Source organism: Anomalospiza imberbis, chromosome 1 (assembly GCF_031753505.1).
Source record: "Anomalospiza imberbis isolate Cuckoo-Finch-1a 21T00152 chromosome 1, ASM3175350v1, whole genome shotgun sequence".
Lineage (NCBI taxonomy): Eukaryota > Metazoa > Chordata > Aves > Passeriformes > Viduidae > Anomalospiza > Anomalospiza imberbis.
This window is the reverse complement of record NC_089681.1, coordinates 115075752-115100600: the sequence shown is the minus strand read 5'-3', so window position 1 is coordinate 115100600 and position 24849 is coordinate 115075752.

Here is a 24849-nt window from a genome sequence, read left to right as displayed (position 1 = left end):
CTCATATTTTTCTTGCACTAATGTAATAATTGGGAAATGACTACTTTGTTTCAGCAGAAGTACCCTGCAGTTCAGTGTAAGAAGGTCTATTTGCCTCAAGGCTGTGCTCTATTCTGTGTTTATAGTGATGTTTATATATATATCCCTATAAAATCTGGAGAGACATTTGCAATGATTATCAGCAAAGCACAATTCTGCAAGGATTGAGGAGGATAAAAATCTCAGCTAATTCACAAATAATCAGTGCACGTGCCTGGAGTTTGGTGCTATTTGTGTTCTCAACAAGGGGTACCATTTTCCATTGCAGTTTCTTTCCACTAAAGAAAATGATTACTTACACACATTTCAAAGAGAACTTGAGTGCTTTTCTTGTGCATAGCAGAAACAAGTGCAGACACCAAATATTAGCATTATGCTCCATGTTGCGTTGCAATTTATAATCCCTTGAACTATTCTGCTCATACAACAGCTGTAGCAAAAGTATACGTAAGGCGAGGTACACATTGGAGCTGAGCAGAGGTAGTGCATAGGTCTGAACATTAAACAAGCTTATTGAGATAGAGCAATATTGCTGTTCAATAAAGTTTATTGAAGTAGAAAATAACTTAAGTCTTAGCACTTTTTCAAAACGACCCTGAGTGCAAGCTAATTCCCACACAACACATGCAATATTGAATCCCATCTCTCATTTCCTAGATTTCATATGCTCCAAGTGGGGTTTTAAGCATTTTCTTTCTGAAAAATAAAAATGCTTTAACAAAAAGGGGTGACAAAATTAAGTATTACTGCTGTAATATTAAATGCTGTGTATTAGGAACCTAACTTTCTGTTGCCCTGTCTTATGAAAATGACCCCAAAGAGTCAGTGTCCCCTGTATTGAATGGTCTTATTGTATTTGTCAAGAGAAATGCTTTGATCCATGAAGAACTTTTCTGACTGTGCCCCTCCGACTCAGTATTGATGTGATATGCAGATATTTGAAGATACTGAATGAACAGAAGCATGATCAAAGAGGAAGGAATGGCCTAAGACTGCCCTCAGTAGGAGATCAGGTCTTTGAAGAGGCTTAGAGGGCTAAAAGGTGTTCCTGGTATGTTCAAAAGAACAGGTGTGCCCAGTGTCTTTGAGAGGAGAGGGTAGAGACAGTGAAGTACTAGTTTTGATTCTGCCACTGCCTTACATTTCTGGTCAGTGAAGCAATTGAGTAAAATAGACTGACAGAGTTCCCTACCTCAATACCCAAAACCAGCTAGATACTTGTGGTTTTGACAAAAAACCCCTCTTGCCCTAAGGTTCTGAGCTCCTCCAGATCTAGAGCTTTTGCTCTTGCTAGCCTCAAAGCAGCTGTGACAGATGAACAGGCTAGGGCTGTCCAAAGAGTCAGTCTTCTGCCTTTTGGAAATCACTGTCAACATTACAGTTTTAGGCAAGCAAAATGTTGAATTTTTGTGACTAAACATCATAATTTGAAAAATATGTCAATTATTTAGTTGGTTCTTTAATTTCTTGTGGGTGCAGACATGCTATTTTCAGTGAATCTTTGGTCAAGTCTGCTGTCCAAGGGGCAGATTTGCAGACTGAAATAGTCACATTTGCTGAGGTATATTGAGTGAAAGCCTGTATAATCTGATCAGGATATATGACAGAATATGTATTGAAGCCTATCTGCTAGCTACAGAAAAAAATATTTTTATAATTATTGCAGTAATATTTCCAAAGGAGATAAAAGGGTCATATCAGATTCCAAGTCTCTTCTGGGCAGGCTCAGATGACTGTTTGGCACCTAACTCAGACTTCACCCTGTTTGAAGAAGTAAACATGTGGTGGGACTTTCTGGAAATAAGATTCACTTTGGAAATAGTTGTGTTATTACTTAAGTATTTGCAAGCAGGCTCTGTGTCCACAGTTGGGAGGTGTTCCTGTCAGCTCATACAGATGACTTGCAGATTCTACTTTTCTTCACCCATTTCACTCCCTGCAACATACAGAACTCCCCAAGGCAGAGGTTGCACTCTGGAGTTTTTCACATTCACCTTCTTTGCATGTCTTTTATAAAGCAAAGAGCTGTGTTGCTGGAAATGTTGAGATGTTTTGGTCTCTTATCCAGTGTTCAGGAAGTATTGTAACAAAAGAAAGAAATTCTCCCTCTTAAAAAAGGACTCTCAAGTTGTCTAGTGAGGCTTTTTGGGGCTTAAGTGGGCTTTGATTTTGAAACAACCAATAACCTGCCTGTGGGTTGCCATTATGGAGCTAGCAGTGGAAATATTTACCTGAGTATTTCTACAGTAATGTAAACATCAGATAAGACTGAAGTGTTGGTGTAGGTAAGGCTGGGTTAGTAATGAGAAGCCTGGATGGTTTTGACAGCTGAACTGATCCTCTTGGCCATTTTCATTTCTCTAAGCCGTTCTGCTGAGGGCTGTTAAGCCCTACTGATCACCTCATATTGAGGATACTCAGCAAACCAGCACTGCTAATCTGAAGAGAGAATATTCTAGTGGCAGGTTTAAGGTGGGTAGTGCCTTGGATTTATGTGTCCAGGTGAGCATGGGGACAGTTCACTAGGCACCAGCAGTGGGGCTCACAGGGAAGAAATCTTCAAAGGTGGAGGGTGAAATTTTGTTGGAGATTGTTTTTAAGAAGCCTTTCCCATCAATACTTTACTGTTAATAGTAAGTTCTAGGAATAGATCATCAATGGTTGTTTTATCAATTGCCTTTGATAGCAGCACAGAAAAAAAAAGACAATGGAGATTTTTTTCCATGTGCAGATACACAATCGCTGAGGTCTGCAAGATAACATTCTCTGAAGCACTGGGCTTTATTTCAGTGTCCACATACAACATTAACAAGGTGTATGAGTACTGGGGAACTTGTCATCTAATGTCACCTAGGTACAGTGGCTTTCCTATGAACATCAGGAGGTACAGTGGCTTTCCTATGAACATCAGGAGTGTGCCATCAAGAAAAACCCTCACACAGAGCTGTAACTTTTCTGGGAGTTGCACCAGTGGCCTCCTAACTCAGGTATGCTCAGTTGATGCACAACAGCTACTTGTAGGCAAACTTTCCCTTAAATAAATGTTACCTGTCAGAAAGTATCAATCCTTTGCTTGTATGAGTATGGTGTCATCTAACACTATACTTTTGCCAGACATTCCTGAACTTATTCTTCTGTCAGAGATCACAGGAAGCAGATCTGTGTGTCCTGCATCTAACAGAAGAAACACACCTTTGCCCCTGTAAGGAGTACTCTAGAAGTTTTGGGGTAATATACACTGGATTTCTCTGAGCTCAGATACATATAGTACGTGTTGGAATGTGTTTTCTTTCCATCTATCTGGAATGCTTCCCAGAGGTATGTAAAACACCCAAAGACACTTGTGAAACAACAGTGGCTTTCAGCATTTGTCCAGCAAACCAGAACAGTGGTCACAATGCCAGTTCCTAATGGAATGGAGCTAAAGTGCACAAAAACATTGTTCTGCACCTATTCCTGTGTGACAGAGTAGTGATGTCACTGACAGTTACCTTACCAGTATGTTACCTGCCTTTATATGTTGGAGTATTCTGCATCTTATGTCTATGTTTCCTGATTTGCAGAAGTGTGGATTTCATTCAGCAAATACACTGAAGTAGCACAAGCTGCCAGTGGCCCCTCTCTTCTCTTTGAACCACCTGAGTATTCAGAAAGCAGGAGCAAGTAGACTTCCCTACATATGTTCGCCTACATATATAATGCAGGAGGTCTGCTAATTCACTTGGTTCATTTCAGTATATTTCTGAATGTAGGGATTGGGATATGAATAGTCTGTCCTTTCTGTGAGGCTACTAAAGCTGGAAATGGGCATGTTTTCCCTTATTCTTATTTTTCACTTAGAAGAATAAACACACTCAAATACTTTAGCCATGTTCATGTACTTAGGTTCTTGTCTGTATCTGATCTCTTCTAGTAGTCCCTCTACCAGGGAGGATGAAGCAATTCATTTCACATCCACACCCTCAGCCTCCCACCCATTTTTTCTATCCATTAAAGGGATAAATCTTCATCACTCAGTCTGCAGTAAAGTTAGAGTCAATTACAATCTGTCTATTCATCTGAGTGCAACCCTTTGAAAATATGAAGTACTGTAAGTGCCGAGTGATTTCACACTCCTTTTTGTGAACACAGTCTTTTCTACTGATCTATAAAAGTCATGTTTCTGTTGGTCATAGTGAATGAAAAACAACAGTTTGCAGCAGCAGCAGTATGTGAAAAAAAGATACATATGCTACCACAAAAATCTTAATGCTTAAAAATAATTTAGCAAATTTATGATATAGGGCCAATATATGGTTTTGTGGTTTTTTTATGTTTTAAAATGAGCTTTCTCCTGAAATAATTGAAATTCTATTCTGGATTGAATTTGTGAACACAGCGCTTGAAAATTTTGTTCTATTTTGTGTATTAAATTTGTTGAAAAAAGATTACTTTTTTCACCTTATCTTTGATTCGTGAACTTGATCATCATATGACTTTACAGAATCATAGTCTGATAGTCTTATTTATGAACAGACTTAACCTCCACGAGGACAGCAGGTACTACAAGTCCAGCCTGATTTCTGTGCTGTCCAATTTAACCTCAGCCTATTATCCTGGACTCCCTCAGCTTTTTATTTCCCCTGGATCCTCACCTCTGTTCTAATTGTTTGAAGGAGACTTAAAGTATAATCTGAAAAATTTATCACCTCCCCTTGTTTCCTACCTTTGGGGAGATCAGTTGAAACTGGATCTGGAAATAAACCAAATACGCTTTTATTTTTACCGAACTACAAGGCTCTTCAAAAATATAAACACTCATCTTTAGTTACCAATAAATAAGTTTAGCATGGCAGGTCTGCCTAATGTATGCCAGAACATAGCTAAGGGATAGAAAGGCTTTGAGTTTTAAATCAGTTATGTTTTTTTCCTAGCCAGTAATCACAAGACAAGATGAAACATTAAGTATCTCTTTCAGGACCAGATAGGATCCATTCTGCACATCATCCATCTTTTATTTCACATAAAAAAAAAAAGGATAGTTGCACAAGACAGACGCAGAATGGTTATGGACACTCCAGCCTGCAAAAATTAAATCAAAATAACATCTATAGTAATTTTGAAATTATTTGAACAATCAGGATAAAAATGAGGCATGTACAGAGGCAAATTTGTGTGTATGGTAGTGGACAGAGAGGAGTGGAATCAAATTTTTGTGTGTGGACATGGAGGAGTGGAATCAGATTATTGATGAATCTACATCAATCCTGGTCGTTGTGAGAATGTTTTTGGAAAAGGACTTTTTTATAGAAGTAAACTTCCATTCTCAACTCTGAATTTTTCATCTATGAAAAATTTTACTTTGCCTTAACAAGTGTTAACAGGCTGGCAGTTAGAAAGGTCTAGTATCATTTTCAATCTCTAAGGGCTTTTTTTGCATGATTCTCCATGGATTACTGAAGATCCAAAATGAAACAAACCTGAAAACTGGAATCAGGTAAATACAAGGCAAATTCTAGGTAAAGGCTTCTTCAGTAACATTAAAAACCCCATTTGTCAATTTGAATTTTTGTTATTAAAGACTGACAGAGTTTTTTATATGAAGCTGACTTGGTGTCTTGGTTTGCCGAGGTTGAACACATGTAATTTGAGGACAGTCTTATAAGCACTTATTTATTTATTATGGGGAAATCTGCTTGAAAATCTCAGTGGCCATGTGTAGGCCTAGATATGCACCTTTTTGTTCCATCTGTGCTCACACTGGAACCTGCAAAGTCTGAATTGTTTGAGGTAGTGTGGCACAGATAAGGCTGGAATGTGAATCTCTATCTGAACATCAAGGAGCTCAGTGTGGGTTAATTTGCCTATTTAGAACCAGGATGAATGAAACTACTCTGAAGTTTGTGCATTATGTCCATGTGGGACATCATGAGGTGTTTGAGTCATCTCTGCACACTCACCAGATGTAGTGCAAACACAATGACATTAATGACGCACAAAACTGCAGCTTAAGAGATAGATTAACTTAAAAATTATCTGCAAAACTGAATAGGGTCTTTGTATCTCAATTTTTCCACCTGTACACAATCAGTAATGCACAACTATTATGTAAAGTAGTTGTGGACACACAAATGTATGAAATTACTATTGAAGACCCTCATGGAGCCTCATGTATTTAAAGATGTGTATGGGTTCAGAAATCTCATTCTCTATTGTGGCATTTTTTTATCACTTTTACTTAAATGTAATGGCAATGATGAACTGAGAAAAGTAATAGGTGAAAGTGTTGGTAAAGAAGTGGTTTTTTTTGTTTTATTTTCTAAACACTGCAACAAACCATAATTTATTCTCAACATATGCTAAATCCATCTATATTAGCATAAATAAGTTTGGAGCTGCAAAACATAAGGATAAAGTCAAGCAAAGATCCAGATGCAAAATGAAACAAAGCCTCTTTGGGCAGAAAACCAAGTCAGGTATGGTAAATCTACACTACAAAGAATTTAGTATCCCAGAGAAGTGTGACAAAGTGACATTTGTATTCCACTGACCAAAATAGGGAGGGAATAGAGTGAGAGGAGGAAATTCATCATGCGCTACACTTGCTCTTAATTGTTATTCCAACAAATCAGGAGAATAAAAAACATCTAAAGCATGTGCTCAGTTCTTCCAGGGGAAGGTGTGCTTGAGTCTGCCTCCATCCACTTGCTTGGTAAACATCTTAGGAGAAAATCCCAAGCTGACATCCAGCCACTGAGCTCAGATAGCTGTTTTCAGAACTCTGATTTCCATTTCTATTATTAAATGTGTAATCCTCTATCTCTCTATAGGTTATTACCCAAAGTGTACTGCAGGGCTTTCAAGCCCTTGGATACAGCCTGAGAGTGGAAAATTTCTAACCATTGCTAGCCTGACTCTTGAAAAATGGAGCTTATAACTCTGAAAGCAGCAATATCTGGATCAGAAATCTTTTCCCAGCCAACAGCCCCATGAAATAAAGAGAACTGCTTTCAGATAGGGTGGAGAAAATCAGAAAGGCACACTACCTGCTCATTTCTGAGCCACTACCAGTCTTGCCTTTCTGTCCCTACTGCAATTCATGAACCATGCTGGAGTCTGGCGCAAAGACCTGTCAGACGCTGGCCCCAGATGTGCCAGGGTCTACATACCCTGAATACTTCTGTCATTCAATCATAAGACTATTTTCTATTCCAGTGATTTCTGTTATCATGTTCCCCCAAAATGACAGTATACTTCAATTATAACTTGGTATCTAAACAAGAAATGGTCAGTTATGCTGGGATATATGTAAATTAATTAAAATTTGGACAAATTCACACATTACAGTGGAATAGAGGTCTGGAATGCAATGGACTTTCTAGTCCTGTCTCAACTCATCTATTAGATATTAAAGATTCGGGGAAAAAAGTGACCATATTGAATCTGCAGAAAACAGTAGTTTGTCTTAAATCACTATGTAACTTTTTTAACCTGTTCCTTTCTTCGCCAAAGTATGTAGAAGTTTTGCCATTGATTTCAGCAGCAGCAGATCAAACCTTTTGAGATGAAATTTGTCATTACATGCACACTCTGCCACTAAGGTTAAGTGCACTTTCATCCTTTGATTGTTAAAAATCTATATTTTATTTGAAGATTGTCTTTTAACAAAATCACTCTTGCTGTGATGCATTTATATTTCTAATGTTATTAAGAACCTCAAAGAGTAGGTAAATTGGCTGTGTTTTTTCCAAACTCACTTCCATTTTAATCTAAAACCTGACTGCATTTTGCAATACAGCAGACAGCATAAGCTGACATGAAAAAGATAAGCTTTTTAACAGAACAAATTTTAACTCTACATAGAATATAGTAAGGAGGGAAAAAAGGAAAAAAGAAACTCAAAATGAATGTGTAGGAATCTTTTTGAAAAGACAGAAACTTTTCCTTTCTCTCTGTCTCAGCATTTTAAAGGAAGGCAATAGCAATGTTATTCTGTTTTAGCAATTTCTTTCAGATAACATTTTGATATTTTTAAAAAATAGAGAAGCAAACATTTTTAAGCAAATCAGTATAGTCACAAGCATGGCTTGTATTAGAATGCATAAAATGTTTTTACCTATAGAGTTGTGCTTGCAAAGTGCAATTGGTGAATAACAGAAGGTGGGTGCGCTTTGTAAAAGATAAGCATAAGAAATATTTGTTTATGTACACAGATGTTGCTCATTATATCATTTTTTTTCTTTATTTGTAATCTGGATATATCTATGATATGATCTCAATCTGAAATAGCAAATGTAAGCATAACAATAAAGCCAATGTCTAGAGGGTACTGGAAAGGAATATTTTTCTAGTGACCTTCCCTTGTGTGCCCATTTTCTTCAAACAGAAGTTTTAGAAATTATATAACTGCCTTATGTGTTAATAATATTCATCTCACTGACTTGTGCATATTTTGTAACTCCCTTTTACAACTAAATTTTTATAACCTATTCCCCCATTAATTTTAATAGCACCCATCAGTAACCCCAAAACATAACCCACAATCAGCAATTTATTCACTCACTTTCCCTTATTCACTTTATGTAAATATTCACAAACTCACAAGGGAGTAATTTGTAAACTGCTTGTAAAAGTCTGACAATCTTCATCTGGTAATGATTCATGAAAGTCCAAAGCACCTCTGTGTTTGAGAGCAAAACAAAAATCAAAACCAGGATGGTCCATGTCTTTTCTATCACAGCATGGGGCAGCTGGAAAGGGAAGGTGCAATTATATTTTTAAGATATTATTTCAGTATCAAGATAACTCTGAGATTACTGCATGTGATGAATGGTATAGCCTTTGGTGTGGGCATACCAGAGCATTGTATGACTATCCCTGCCCCTAGCCAATACTCCTTTGTGCCTTCCTGAGGACACTGATAGACCATCTGTGTCATGTGATGCTGGACTAAGACCTCCTGCCCAATGCCTCTTGCTGTCCTCCAGCTGGAAGTACAACCCTCACAGTGCTGCTGTTGGACAGCACAGTATGAATGCTTCCAAATAGGTCTTGGATGATGTCATCTTCTCTGGCTCCTACTCCATTTAAATAAGTCAACCTAGACTGGTTTTGCCTGGAACAGATTAGAGACTTCTCTTGTGATCCCTTCTTTGCTGGCAATGCTGGGAGGATAACCCTTGGCAGAGGTCAAAAACAAACAGCAAAGGAGCAGTAGTGTTTTCAGCTGGCAAATGGTTTGGAAAATGAATGTCGGCCTGTGGCTTTACCAATACTCTGGGAGCCTTTAGATCAAGAATGGGAGGACACTGGAGAGCGATTGTTGTCAAATAGTGCAAAATTAGGCCCAGTACAGAAGAGATATGTGAAGAATTCTAACTTTTTGTAAAGCGTTATGTGTCCTTGAAATAGACTATTCTATAGAGGCCATTAAGCAAGATGTGAGCCATAAATCTCTTTGTACTCATTCAACAAAATAATAGCACATTCAGAAAGGAAGGGACAGGGGATTTTGAGTACTCTGAAATGTCTTAAATTGTGGCATTCTTTTCACATGTCTTGCATTTGGCATTGACAGGGAAATAATTTGATTGCTGTCAAGAACCCTCCATGCCCCGTCTCTCATTCCAATGGAGGAAAAATATTTGTTTTGCTGCTCAGACTGCAGAAATATCTGAGTTGTTCCCACATGTTTCCCTCATAGAGAACTACTCTGTACTAGCTAGTACCACTAGAAGGCAAAATGTATTTCAAGACTACTCTGACTGTGTTACAAGAAACTGAGCAAAATTTGCATCACATGCAACAAGATTGAATTATGAATGCAATCTGCTGTGTGCACATTGTAACAACAATAACCTCCCACCCTGTATTGGTTTCACTGTAAAATGAATGTTAAAAAGATTATAAACTTGATAAATTTTCAGATAAATATATATGTAGCAATTTATAAATCTGTTTTGAAATGAAGCTGAGTTGAACTTTCATTCCACCAAGACACACTGGGTGGTTTCAGCTGTCTTTCTCTTTTATTTTTCCTGTTACAAGTTGGCAAATTCAAAATCATAGAGTTAGAAAAGCATATTTTTCAAATGCACTGGGAAATATGCAAACAAGCCTATACATGCCTTTTGCAGACCATGTCACCTTCTATGTAACAAAATACACAAGGAAAATTAAACAGCTTTCATATTTGTTTTTGGCTGAATAATTACTGTTGGGGTGCTTGTCTGTGCTTTCAGAACCTTTGTAAGCACATCACCAGCTCAATTTGACTTGCTGTTACTGAAATATTTCAACAATCTATCAAACCTTGGTATAAGTTTCACAAATAACTCCACCTTTGAAAATAAATATCCATATTTCCTCCAGTATGAAAGCTATGATACTTTTAAAAATGAGACAAATATTTACCTGCTTTATCATTTAAACTTTGCCATTTGTTTAAAGGATGGAACTGTCTGTTGCTGCTTTTTCACAACCTTGGATCTTTTGAAAATTTTTAAACTAATTATTAAAATCACTCAGTAGCTTTGCCCAACACCTAGCTGAATGTATTTCCAGCACCAAATCAGGTGGCATTAGCAGCTGTGAAGGATTTCCCTACAGTTTTGAACATATTTTAATCAGATAACTCACCATTTCCTTCTGCCTGAAGGGATCAATAAAGGAAGAAAGCAGCAGAAGAGCTAGACCCAAACACAACTAATTTCTGAGGAAGCTGCATGTTAAATCTTCATTTTCTGAAGTAATCTCTTGGTCACAGACTGCTTTACAGATGTTAATAGTTTTTCAGGTTGCTGCCACCATATCTTGAACACATAATAGATTACAGGAACCTATAAAAATACATTTGTGCCAATACATGCTGAAATTGCATTTTGTAGCTTAAGGGCAGGGGGAGGTGTACAGAAAAACAATGAAGATTTTTTCATTGCTTCTAAACATTTTCCATGAAGCCACAAATAAGACTGACCAGCCTGAATCAAAGAACTGGATATGTTCCTTGGTTCTCCCTAAATCTTTCTGCAGTTGTAATGTAGGTAATAAAAATGGTATTCTGCAATTTATTGCACATCCATGTTTACTACATTAAAGACCCTTCTGCTACAGGGGTATTTTTAGACTAATATTCTGACCTAGAATCTGGAAACAATTAATGTTGTGCATTGTTCAGTTTTTGATAGATTGCTGCATTTCAATGATACAGTCTGAAATGAAACTGCATCTTGAGGAGCTAAGGTAAGAAAAAACATGGTGCACAGAAACAAAATATAGTGTGGTAGTTTGACAACCTTGAAGGTGACTTTTTCCAACCCGTTGACTATCAGGTTCATGCCCTGAAATGAATTTCAGTGAGATTCATTACAGTTCCTCTGTCACTAGAGTATTAAAACCCCAAATGCATCATTAACTCACAAGTGGGCTTTGCCATTTGCCAATAGGGATTTGACACAACTCCAGTGACAAAACCATCTGCAGGAACACCATGGAGTTCTGCTGCATGGAGAAGTAATTACTTTTATATTGGAGATAAAGGAACTCATTTTGGTACATTTAGTATCTGTTGTACATTTTATAATGAAAAAAGAGCTTCCTATATAAAGGACCTAGTCTGAATTTCCTTAGGGAATAGAGGGCACACTGTGCTTCTCCTTAGAAGGCTTAAAATACAGGAGCACTGCAGTGTACCCACTCTTGCTAACAGAAGCACAGCTACTGAATGTGTAGTATCTCAAAGAGTATAGGTGTTGACTAACATTCACCTTAGCTTTCAGTCATATATCAGGAAGAGGTGAAAACCACTAGTATGATGAGGCAATTATTCTTCCAGGACAAACCTTGGCCATAGTGATCCTTCTGTAAGTTACCAAACCCTCAAAATACTCTTAGAATAACTTCAGATGTCTCCAGGCTATTAATTTTGTGAGCAAGAAACAAGAGGATTTTGGAAGTTGTGGATAATTGGTGAGTTCTATCTTTCTCTCCCACCTAAATCCCCTTTTCCAGCCTCCTCAATTTACCTGACCTCATTACTTGATGACTGACAGTGTGGCTGTTTGAGATTACTTTTGAAGTGAACCACAATGAGCCACAAGAGCCAAAGGCTACTTTGTCTCATCAAGGTATTGTCTTTGTCAGTACAAAGTTGCCAGTAAACTTTTGACAACCTCACAAGAGGGGCTGAGGACTCATCCGCATTTCAGCTTTAATAATCTTTCTACCCACACTTCATTTACCTCAGACATTGCCTCAGCAGTGAGGAGAGGCTAGGGCAGACCCCTTCAGGACTGTACCAAACACTAAAGGCTCAGGCTGAGATGCTGCAAAGGGTGCTGCTCTTCCCTCTTAACTTTTCAGGAAAATCCATTACCTTCTCCACCCACCATTAGGGTCTAACTCCTGTTAAGAATCCATAGCTCTTCCTTTCAGAACCTCTTGCTGCTATTTTGTTGAAGCAAAAAAAAATATAAACATGTAGAACCAAGCCAGTCTGGGAAGCAAGAGGATGGACACTAGGAAGGATGGGACCTTGATTAGGTTTGGGTCAGAGAGGAAAGCCCAGCTGACATGTTGTGTACTGAAATTTTGGCACTGAAAGACCTTAGGAACTTTTCTAAAGATTTTGTTACAGAGTGTGTAAATGGATGGGTGTGTGATGGTGTGTACCATTGTTTCATTAATCCAATGTGATAAAGTTATGGTTCATAATATGTAGGCAAATATTCTCATCTTAAATGCCTCCCACTAATAATGAATCAAGAAAAAAAAAAGCAATTCACTAGATTTCATAAAGTTTAGCAATTACTTGCATAAATAGTAGTGATTACTTGCATAAATAGAGGAATTTGTGTGAAATCTTCTCTAGTGGAGGCAAAAGGGCTGATGGCACCCAGCTTTAGTTTTTAACTGCCCTTTTACCTTCCCTGGGCTGTACTCTCCTTGCTTTAGCATGGTACCAAATTGCAGTGAGTGAAGTGTGACTATTTTGGTGATATATCTTTATGAAAATTCAAGTTAATCAGAGAGTTCCCTTGTCACCATCCAATTACCAAAAAGCATTCTGACAGCCTCAGTAGGAATTCCACAGGCTCAGTTAAACTTGGACTACCCTTCTCCTCAGAGCCAGGATCTCTCCAGCAGATATGGCTGTGGCAGCAAGAACACCTTCTGCAGATGTCTGGGATGCATTGTGTGATAAAAAGGAAAACTTACAACTTTACTGTCATTCATTTATCACCTGTATGGCCATGAATACAATAACAACTGCAGCATCAGTAGTAATTGCGACACATTTATTACACCGTTTGGGCACACTAGTTATAGACCAAGACTGAATTGCTCTAGGCACTTTACAAAGAACAAAGCAATGATTGTGATTCAAGGACTTAACAATCCAAGTGGAAAACTAAGAGCAAAAGATGAAAATAGAAGATGGGAGTAGAAAAAGAAAGCAGCGAGACAGTATTGATCAGAGGACTCAGCACAGCAGCAGCCTAAATTGTTGTCAAACTGAATAATTTAAATCAGAATACTGATATGGAGGAACTGATTCTCTTGTTCACTGCAATGTCTTTGAGCTGTAAGCCTACCAAATTTAATAGTGTTCTTCTTAAAAGACACCAATACAACAATACAATCAATTCTGCTTTGTAACAGGATGTGAACTTGAACATTGTGAATGACAGCAGGACTTAATAAACTAGACTAGGTTATTCTGTACCATAGAAATGCCCATCCAGCAAACAGAGAGAAGTGAAATTAGAAGAGATATTGAAGGTCACCTCTCCTCTTCATTTTAGGAAGTCATTCTCCCTGTAAAGGGGGAGGATGAGGTCTGCCTGTGAACCTGTTATTTCACACAGCAATTTGCACTAAATCCATAGGAACCAGCTGATGAATGTAGTTTCTCTACGGCCCTGCATGCTCAAGCCTAGGGAAAAGGGATTAAAACAAATAAACAAACAAAAACAGAGAAAAAAATTATAGCATAAACCTGGGGAAGTATAAACTTGCCCAAACCTACAACACTGAGGATGGCCACAATACTTGGGCCCCCTGATCCTTCCCAGACCTCTTGCTGGTATCTTCTGGTTGCCTGCTGCTTCATTTGCACAGAGCTTGAAGCAACTGCACAGAGAGCATTTCCCAAGGGCAACTAGGCAGCTTTTGTATTGAGGGCACTCTGATATCAGCCATTAGAGAGCTGAAAAGTCCAACATGTCCAGAATGTGGATGCACTGCTTGAGCTGTGAATTCAGAGATGTGCACCTGGAACACAATGTTGCATTTATTTTGACAGCTTTGCTTTCGTATTTGGCTTGCAGAAATGTTCTGCTACATCAGCAGACATAAGGAATTTATTTTCCTTTTGCAAAAATGATACATATTTGGTGATAAGTACCTTAATCATCAGCTATTACATTGTCCCTATGGAATCCTACTCTAATCTAGCCATGCATTTTCGAAAGGTCACTGGTGATTTCTTTTAAAGTCCTCTCAAAGGCAATGCTGTTGTTGTTGTCATTGTTTTCAAGAAAATTTTTAGCTTACAGAAAGATAATTAGCTCCTACCTTCATATACTCAGCTTTTTTTTTTCTTAAACAGGAAGAGAACATTTTTAAGAAAGAAAAAAAGAACTAATCACTTTATTGAGTCAAAGACAGCATTCAACAGACAGCTTCTGCAGGAAAGCAGCCTGCTTTTTATTATCAATTATTTATCCATTTTGCTATTCACTCACAGTCTCCTTTTTTTTTATTTCTAGTTTTTCTGTCTCTTCATCTATAATAAGTTCTTTCAATTTTCTTTTAATATAAGAAGTGGAAGTAAAAGACCCTGGTTCTGTATACTGTTTCATCTTTTTTCTCCATCAGCATTTTTCCCTTCCTTAATTTGGAAAAAAAAAAAAAATTAAAAACTGTAGCACCCAGCCACCCACTGACTTCAGGGTACTTGAATAAAATCTTTGTAAAGTCAGGGGAGGTGGTAACTTGAGTCAGAAAGGCAGAAATCACCAGGAACTATGTTATAACTTTTAGTCTTTGACACATATCTAAGCAATCTGAATTGAGATGACTGTTGATGTGTCCATTTCTTATATGTCATCAAAATCCTGTTCAGAATATTGGCCTTAAGCCAATATTTTTAAGATTAGAACCTTGCTCACTGTCTGCTTTACCTGTGTTTAACTATCTGCTCAGGTGGGTTCATTGAACATTGGGCAATTTGTAACAAAGTGGATCTAAGTATGGTGAAAAAATGTCACACTGTTACACTGTGATTAAAACTATAATTTAAATAGACACCAAGGTAAGAATTTAGGCCAGGCATTAGTGGTTTTATAAAAGGCAATACGAACAAATCTTGGCTTAATTTTTTCTGCTATTCTGAGAAGCATAAACAAAAGCAGACCCTTGGGTGCACAAAAATATACTGGAAATATTTACTCAGAACTAATAAGACATTTAAAATTGTCTTTTTCTAGTTATAAAATAGACTTGCAGTCAGTCTGTATAAGACTGCTTTAGGTATACTCAGGTGCAGCTCAAGGACATAGACTCCATCCTCATTTGCACCCTGCTGTATTTGAAGAAATGGAAATTACTGTATATGTTGCTATTAGTGGTCACAAATATTTGAGTAGTAAACAATAATAGAATACTGCAACACCTTAAATGTGGAACATACACTTGAGAGATACATAAGAAAGCTTGTTTTTAACCTAGTGTCAGAAGAATAAACACTGAGACAAGGCTTAATGATGACCACACATACAGGTGGATGTCAGGCTTTCCCAAGGGAAGGATATAGAAGAACATAATGCAGCCAGAACTTGGAAAAAAACCCACTTCAATAAGCATAGTTTAGGAAAGAAAATGGTATTTTAAAAAAGACAAAGATTGAATTAATTTCTCCTCACAAGAACGGGAACTGTCTGCAGTAGCCACTGCTTGCAAGAGCATGAACAGTTTGGATCTGGGCACAGGCACACTCTGTATCACCAAATGTGACACAAAAAACTTCAGCTCTTTCTCCCAGCTTAGCCTGGATCTCAGGGGACAGAGGTGTCTCACAAAGGACACTGCCTAGCACCAGGTGCTGAGATTTTGTGGATGCATTCTGTGGTAGTCAGGGTAAATCGAGTTGACCTGAAGTCCTGTGTAAGGGAATGTGTGTGCCATTTTCTAGCACACACTGCTAAGGACAGAGGTCTGTGGGGAGACACTGGTAAACAGCAGCAACAGAATTTTCATGAAGCAGGGCTGTATTTGCATTACCAAGAGGAGCTCCCTTTCTCAAAAACACACAGTTAAGGAATTTTCTTAGTATGGATGATACAGGGTTAGAATCTGAGCACTACTTCTTATTCCCAAATTAACCTTGCTATGAAGTCAGAACGTCCAAGAGATGACCCAGAATTTTATGTGAACTGTCTTTAGCTATTTTGTAACTTGAGGATTTTGAGTCTACCTTATGAAGCAAGATAGAATTGGGAGAAATATTCCAATTTTCATCCTTGAAAATGTTTCCATATCTTTAGCCACAGATTTTTAATTGAATTAGAGCCTGCAGATATTATTGTGCTCCTCTGCCTGTGTAGTATTTGTGTAATGAGCAGGGATATTTCACTTTCTTGCATCTTATTAAAATCAGAGTTTAGCAACTTGCAAAGACAATACCCATTCTTCAGTCGGGGAAAACAAATGCAATATACAGTATTCAAAGTAGCAATATATTGTGGTTTGTGCTGTTTACGTTTTGGAAGTAGAGTGCAAAGCTCAGGATGCTATTTCCATCACAACATATCTCACAAACTGCACCAATGGAAAACCTGATGTGCCTCACAATAAAAAGTATTTTAAAAGGTATAGGAAACCATTGGGTTTTTTCTGTGAATATTTTTTCCCTCATTCTGTATCCTTGGCACATGTAGGCCTGTGCTGAAATTAGGGTAATACTCAAGAGCAAATTTCATAGGCTCAGATTCTTGTCTGAACATGAAAAATGACAGAGTAATTAAAAAATCATTTAACTGAATATGCTGCAGAGGTGGGTGTCTGGAATTATTGCAGAATAGGAGCACAACTGATCTTGCTCTAACCATTTTCTGGGCATGTGAATGACTCAAAGGGATCTGATCCTTCCTCACTTACAAAGGAGCAGACAAAATATAGACACCCTGGTGTAACTGTTGCCAGTGAAAGGACAATGAATTATCAAGTTTTAATAGACCTTAATTTTCAAAAAGCTATTTTTAAATGTAGAGGAGAACCTACCCCTAAAAACTTCTCTCTAGATTTAACATGAAGCTGTGTGTGCAGACTTGATTCTTTACATCAGGATAAATTTTGCCTTCAGATATGGATTTGCCAAGATGTGCTGGTGCAGTGGGTGTAACCTTTCTTGTACAGGTTACAGGCAATTTATTGTTGCCTGCAAAAGTTTCAAGCAAGTTGTGACTGTTCTCTGCAATTTTTTCAAACAAGTTGACATATGAAATAAGAAAGGATGGTACCATGCAGATCCTACTTCAGCTGTGCCATGTGGGATCATCATACCAGGTTATACCTGAGCATGTAGAGTATTGTAGTCAATTCCATGGGCTATTATACAAGACAGATGGGGGAAAATCATAACAAATTTGATAAGTTTTATATAAGCATAAGACAGACTGAAAGATTCTACTCTCCACCTTAGAAAGATAATGTGACACAGCACTGTGCATGTTCTTTTAATTGTGCATTTTCCTACATAAAAAAAAGCTGAAGTGAAGCATGTCTTTGAGATGGGGCAATAGATGTAAAACATGAGAATAGGAAGGCATTCTTGAAAAGAAGACAGAAGGAAAGAAAGAAAAAATTTCTATACTGATTCTTGATGTTGCCTGTGAGTTCCTGTTTTAGCTGCAGATATTAGCAATTTGCAAGATGGACTAACCCAGGATCTGCCTTCATGCTGCAAGACAAAATAGTTGTTTCTTTGTTTGAAGGTTTATGAGCATAAAGCATGGTGACAACAAAATCTGAAGAGTACTTAACTAAGTAGTGAAAAGCATAGCTCAGGAAACTCATCCAAATAAAGGAGATGGCAGTTTAGGGGTTTAATGTATGTGAGGATAAATTTACTTTTCTGAGCGTTGCCTTATTTGTTCTTTTCTTGACTTGGAGAAGCTATTTTTCATCACTTTTTCATTTTTAATGAAAAAACTATTTTTATTGCTAGAAAATTATACAGAAAGACATGGCAAACTGCATTTAAATCATCATACCCACATGGAACTGGCAAAGGGCCCAAATCCTCCAGTTCACTTTGCAACTGGAAGTTTTCTCACAGTTCCCATTCCAACTCTCTTCTAAGACAAAGCCTTGACCTCCTGAGGCCTCTGAGACTGCTCACTGAAAAATGAAACAATGGGAAAACAGGATATCTTACAGAACCACATTTTTGAAAGGAATAAAAAATATGTGTGAGGATTCTCTCTCTTTTTGTCTTTGCTTTGTTTGCTTTATAATTGCAGTAAAACAGGTAAGACAATGCACAGCATGTGAGCACACTATTTCAAGGACGGCACTGCTGCTACTTTGGCAGACAAGACAGTCCCAATATGGGTAAAAGATTTTCTGGCTCCTCTCAAACAGGGAGGCAACAACCTTGACATAACCTTGATTTTTAGCAAGGTATTTAACATGTTCTCCCACAATATCCTTTTTGACAAGATAGAAAGATATGAGCTGGAGAGACAGACATGTCCAGTGAGTGGTATGCTGCTAAACTTCAAAACTTCAGTGGTGTAATTGCTGTGCCAAAGGTGAATTGAAAGCTGGATACAAGCAGAGTACCTTGGAGGATGATGTTTTGTCCAGTATTATATAGCATCTTTCATAAAAGACCTAGATGATGGAATCCTCACCAAGCTGCTAGATGGAAACTAAACTGAAAGGCAGATACTTTTGAAGAGACAAACATCATTCAAACAAAAATCAGTGGAATTTTTGTTGAGTCAAAAGAACTGTATTGTATATAGCAAAGATAAATAAGGTGCAGATATATTTCAAGCAGATGAACAGGCAGGGGGGCTGGGTGCTTGGGGCAGCTCTGCTGGAATGGCCCTGGGGGTCCTGGAGGGCATAAATCTGAGCAAAACATGTCCTGGACTGCAATAGCAAAAGAACAGACAGTGGATCAAAGGATGTGTTTATTTCAACCTCCCCAACTCTTGTTTGGCTACAGCAAGACTATGGTATCCTGTTCTGCTCCCTCCAGTTCCAGAAAATTGTTGAAACAGAGGTGGGTCCAGTGGAAATCTACTGAGATAATTAGAGGATTATAGAACTGGAAATAGAAAGAAAGCTTAAAGGAACTTTAATTATTCTAGGAGTCTATGATTAAAATATTCTACTTGCTTTCTTTTGACGTGGAAGACAGATAATTTAAAAGAAAGGTATATAAATCAGTTACACATTGCCTCCCACAAATATTGACTTTAAATGGCATGCTTACTTTTCCTCATTGATTTCAACATTTCATTTTGTAGACTTTTCTTCCTCTTCTGTATCATCTCATCCTTCTGAAGAAAAAAAAAAATAAAACATTGTTCTATTGGACACTATAGATTCTTGCTATAAAAATGATTTTGATACAGCAGGTGTGCCCAGATTTCACATTGGGATCAAGAAAGTGGGTGCAGATTCCAAAGGGGGAAACACATTTTTGATTATTCAAGATGGTGTGAAACCTCTATAAACACATAATTATTCTCTAAGTAAAGGTGCACTGAAAAATAAAAAAAAAATGGAGGTAAACTAAACACAGCTCTCAATGTGTGTGCAACTGCACTGTTTCCAGATCAATTTAAAAGAAATTATTTGAGGCTCACGAACTTCTGGTGAGCAAGATAGAGTCAGATTCCTTTCAGAGAACTTCCAAAATACAGTCAAAATAAGTTTGAAAGGCGAGTTAAAATACAAAGGAGAAAGAAGTAGTGTCTTATTTTAAAGTTGAATTAAAGTTCCTTGTGGTGTTGACTGTCAGTCTGTGTGTGTCCCATTCTTGCAAGGACTTCTGCTGGCTATAGGATCACTCACATTCACAAAAAGCAAGTAATACATAAAACATATGCAAAGTCACTAACCATTAGTTTAATTTGTTCTTCCTTTCTATTTTAAGACCCCGTGTCTGAGATGTTGTTGACCATGGCACCTTAGTCTACCAGAAGAGAAGAACTTTCCCTGCTTCCTAAAATGTGAAAGATACTCTCATTACATTTTCTCAATGTTTTCTTCCAAACTTACCTTTGACTAACGCATAGAAATCCCTGCATTTAGAAAATTCAGCAGGTCCTTCTTAATTTAGCAACTTAAATTGCTATTCTTGAAATGTAAGATCTGTAGTATTCAATATTTTTCAGTTATTTTAATAATGCTATGCAAAAAAGAATTAGTTAGAACTGACACTGTTTCTATTCACTTAATTCTCCAGGCTTCATCACTTCTTCAGACATGTCTACTGTGCAGGAGGCATAGAGGTTTCTGTCTCATATTGGCATTTGACTTTCAGAGGTGTCAAGTAAAATGCCCGAGAGGAAATGTGTTTGACATTGCCAGTAATAGTGTCCTGTTGATAATTCCTTCTGTTAGGTCTCCAAGTTTCGTTTGGGGAAAAAAAAAGGAAACCTTTTATGCGTTTGTGATGAATGTTTTTTTCTATACATCTCTATAATTTCAAACCTTCATACTTTTATTTAACCAGATGTTTCCAAAAGCATCACACTCTATGACTTCAGATGAATTGATGTAAAACCATATATTATTTATTTGTTACTATTTTTCTTTCTTTTTCCTTTCTGAAATTTCATTGCTGCTGTAAAGCAGTAAAAAATGTATGTAAGTGCACAACCAAATTGTCTTTTTATATCTTGCCTTTGGCAGAGCTGAGTGCAACAAAATCTTAGCAACATGTATAATGTTTTGTCTGATGCTCTGTCACATTAAGAGACTTGCAGATGCAGCTCACCTAGAGATCAGATGAGTAAAATTTTTTGTCATGACCCTTGGGCATGATTTGTCTGGGTGCACTTGGATGAATTCCCATTATACATGCCAAATAGTGAGTCAAAAAATTACTCTGCTTTACCATACTGCAGTTGAGAATGGGGTTAACTGATGAACATTGTGCCATTTTTGCATTGGCTATGGTACAGCTTAAATGATTTTAAGTAGATTTGTGGTGTAGGTAGATTGAACATATGCAACCAAATGCTGTTACCAACAAAATTATTTTTGTCTGACTACAGAGGGTTTCACCTGAACATCGCCATCATGCTCCAGTGGTGGTGAATAATTTCTCAGTTCTGGTCAAAAAGCTTGAGAAAAGGCTACAACTGAAGTGTTGCTGCTGAATATCTAATTATCATGAGAAAATGTAATAATTTCTCATGATTTTGTCCCCTTCACTTCAAGCGTCAGAAAAGCACTGAGTCACCATTGACCAAGTAATTTGTTAATTTTTTTCCAAGCAGTTGCCTACCCTACAATCATAAATTAAACAGTAATAAAAATGGTCTCCAGACTGATTAATCTACCAGTTTTGCTGTCTAAACTGCTGTCAACAGAAAGTCCTACAGGGTACATGATTCATAGCCAGTTAAGAATAATATTTGCTTTTTATATTTTTTCTTTGACATAGTCAAATTTAAAGAAGTTCAACAATCTATCTGGCTTGACTCATCACTAAGTTTCATTTCCCTCCTCATATAGACCCTGGTTATCATTAAGGAAATGACTTAGTTACAAAGTGGTAATATGACTTGGCCCAAAAAACTGGAGGCAGAATGCAGAGCTGTGGGAGCAATTTGGGAAGGTTGAATCAGGCCCATGCTCAGTCCACAAAAGTGATCTATTGCTCTGTGACTATTTTCCTTCCAGCTGTAGCCAGCAAACTCTGCTATACTGAAGTACGTTCCTAAATTGTGGCTGTATTATGCCTTGGATAGAAGTCAGACACTTTTCTGAAGGGGTTCCAGTAAGGCTTTAGGTGCTGATCATGCCAGGAAATATTGTCTAAAAAAAGCTAAATTTAAATCCCATCACTTAAAATCAGCTTTGCAGCAGAGAGACTGAAGAGAGGACCTCAGAGACACTCTTCAGAGACTTTCTGGAATTTTAATCCCCTTGGTAATCAGTCCTGCTCCACAACAGTGCTGGGGAACAATTATCAATCACATGCTGAGGAAGTTTTACTGATGCAGGAGTTTAAATAAAGAAAGCTGTTGAAGCCTTTTCTCACTGTTACCACTGCCAACTCAGCAACATTGATAATAGCAAGGGTGGGAATTTTTTTTTCTTGGAAGACTTTTCTTAGAAGAGGGCTTATATACAGCTGTAAATTCTTTTGATCCCTGTAGAAACATAATCACAGTAGCATAGATAAAATCTTAAATTTAAGCATTTATTTCCATTTTCTTTCATGAAATTCTTGTTCTGTTTCAGTCATCTGTTTAGTCTGAGGGAATTGGATATGTATTTAAGGAAAAAAAAAGTTTTAGAAGTTTAATGGATAACTTCATAAAAATTAGGATAACTGACTTTACAATGTTCTATCAGTATATGTTTAGAAAACAAAATAGTTTCAAAGAAAGGCTCAACACAACTACTTAAGATGTTTTGGGAAATATGACAGTTGGAATATGTTCTTGAGGAAAATGAATATTCATAATTAAATATTTACATAATCTCATATGATTGTGTGTTTTAATGGAGTTTAACATGTAGCCATTGTTTTTAGGATGCTTAGCTACATGAGAATTTAAAGAAAACTTGAGATTTTAAATTACTGATGTGAAAGAAAGCACAGTGACTTATCCTCAGAACTGTATGGTTACAGCCTGTTCTTCTCTAAAGGCATCATTTACTCCTTAGATCTGTGAGTGTTGGAGAACAAAGAGAAAAACCACATGAATAACTAAAATTCAATATCAGGCAAAAAAATCTGTGTGATTAAATGTGGAGTCATGCAGTAGGAAAGTGCACAGTGTCCGCAAGTGATTTTTTGAAAAGTACTAAGAATTTACTAGGGCCTTTTCAAGCCCTTTAAGTCACTTTTGAAAGGCACATGAGTCATATCACAGCCAAAGAGGAAGAAAAGGAGAAAAGCCTAGAGAACCTGGCAAAGGTTCTTTCACTGAAATTTTTAAGCTTTCAGAATTATTTGAGATAAACATTGCAGGGATTTGGAACAGCAAAGTTAAATAACAGAACTTAGATGGCCAACAATATCAGCTTTTACTATTTGGCTTGGGTTTGCTGTACCTTTTGAGTATTCTCTTTAATATTATGTCCTTACCTCTCTACATCAGTCTTCTCTCATTGCCTTCAATGCCACATTTTCATTGGTGTCATCAGCTTGTTATATCTGGGTTTTCTGTAACATGCTAAAACTACGGCAGATGTATACTTGAACAGATGGTTTCCAGACAAACGAGCTAACAGGTGAGGGAAATACTAACTATGCCAAGCATACTGTTCCAGAAACTGCAGCATCATTTGAAACATTGCCAGGACCTGATAGGTTTGGTTTTCATTGATTGATTTTTGGGTTTTGTTTGTTTGCTTGTTTTGCTTGTTTTGTTTTTTTTTTTTTTTTTTTTTTTTTTTTTTTTTTTTTTTTTTTTTTAGGTTTACATCCTTGGTTTGGGTCTGCCATCTGATTTCTGAAGTCATCTTTTTCATGAGCAGGTAGATGTGTCTGTAGTGCTGCTCTAAACCTCCTAATAAAAAACAGGCTCTCACCCAGTCATTAAGTTCTGCCTCCAAATAACTGCCTATCACCCTATCCATTTTGGGATATCCATGAGATTGCCATCTACCTTACTCAGATGTAGAGACAAGTGGCATCAACAGAATCACTTCAATTTCTCTTCCTCATTTTCCCCTCCTCTGCTCTTACATCCAGGGGAAAAATCAAGGGGGTGGATCCAAATAAGTAGCTCTTGTTCATCCCTGCCTTCTTATGAAGACTGACTGTAGCTCTTAGGGGAAAATCTGCTGTGTCCCTATGTTTTGGCAGGATGGGGGAGAAGGGCTGGCAGGCAATTACCAGGATAAATTCAGGGAAGGCTCTGCCTTCTGGGAGAGCTGGGAGGCTGGCTGAAGGGAGGCTGGCTGAAGGGTTCTATAACCTGCAGCTCCCCACCCTTTCTGGGCATGTCAGGGTTTATGCATAATGCCATTGTACTGGTGACTACAGAGGGCAGGGAGCCCCATTGAAGAAATTCTAAATACTCAGAGTGATGGTCATCTCCTAGGCACTACTTGCTTCCCCCCATTTAGTATAAAATAACAAACAGAACATTAGAGCTTTATAGAAAAATATATAATAATTTGTGTGCAAAATACTATTTACAAAAGATGAGACATGCTAATGATATCATTCTTACAGAGATGGCTTTCAGTCTACGCAATATTTGAAACAAGGCATAAGCTTTCTAGGGTAATTTTGTTAGCAACATTTTCTGCCCTGTAATTTTAGGATACTTGTAGCAGAAGTGGTGGGTTTTCAAGAGTCATTTTGCGCAGGCTGAATGTCTGACTGCTAATTACATTCAATATGTGTTCTTCTTCTACTGCATCTAGTTGAATACATGCACAGAAGCTGTTTAAATAGCTTTTCTCTGAATGGCTATTTCTGGCTAATATTATCTCTATGCATTTATTTCAGGTTGCAGTGAATTCCTTTTTATGAATGTGCAATGTCCCCAGTATGACTTCTGCCAACACTCACAGCCACTGTACAGACCAATACAAAATTTGCAATCTAGTGTTTAATTGTCC